Genomic DNA, 1,095 nt, shown 5'->3' on the forward strand with positions numbered 1-1,095 from the left:
ACTATATTTTCTGGAGGGAATTCAAATATATTTTCTGGTTGAATTTTTAGCTAGCAGATTCAAATTTCTGACTAATGCTGGTGTGTTTTGATTTTGGGGCTCAGAAAATGAAGTTAGTGTTCTTCCAGATCATTCATGATACTGGAGGAGGGGGTTAAGGATGTTGGGTGTCAGTGAAGTTCAAATATAATAATATCCTCTGGGAACTGCTAGAGAATGAATGGAAATGGATTCACTAATTAACATTATCAGGTGGAATTCGTTACAGCTTGTGTTTGATCTTGTGTTTGGAATCAGCCAGTTCTACGGAGCTCCACCACCTGTGATGCAGCACCGGCTTCTACCAACTGAAGAATCATTATTATTATTTTTTTAAGATTTTATTTATTTATTTGACACAAAGAGAGAAATCACAAGTAGGCAGAGAGGCAGGCAGAGAGGCGGGGGGGGGGGGGGTGGGAAGCAGGCTTCCTGCTGAGCAGAAAGCCGGATGCAGTGCTCAATCCCAGGACCCTGAGACTATGACCTGAGCCGAAGGCAGAGGCTTTAACCCACTGAGCCACCCAGGCGCCCCTGAAGAATCATTATTTTATGGGACGAAGTTTCCTATTTCAAGACCTCCTCTGCCTTACACTAACATTAGAATATAAAATAACTTCAAACCCCATTCTTCCAATCCTCCCCAGCCTGTCCCACCTTCACGCATTTACACATTCGGTGTTAGGGATTCCCGAAGGGCAAATCTTTACACAGCTAGTCTCTGCTCTAAAAATAGATTTGAACTATGGCCAAAGACTTCGGAACAGGCATAGGTATTAAAGGATTCCATTAGTGTTATTGATGTGCCACATTATACACTTTTAATGGGATCATTAGCCAAAGAAGGGAAAAATAAAATTTTAAAGCTGGAACAAAGCTTAGAGGTAAACTAATCCAAATAAATTATTTTACCAATGAAAGAAATGAGGAGTGAAGAGACTTTCTGCAAGTCACACAGCGGTGGTGCTGGTGTTAGTACCCAGTCTTGGGCTCAACATACATGGGGATCCTTAGGGATTTCTGAAGACCAGAAGTATTCCCCTACATTTCACGATG

The sequence above is a fragment of the Martes martes genome, assembly GCF_963455335.1.
Source record: "Martes martes genome assembly, chromosome: 3".
NCBI classification, from domain to species: domain Eukaryota; kingdom Metazoa; phylum Chordata; class Mammalia; order Carnivora; family Mustelidae; genus Martes; species Martes martes.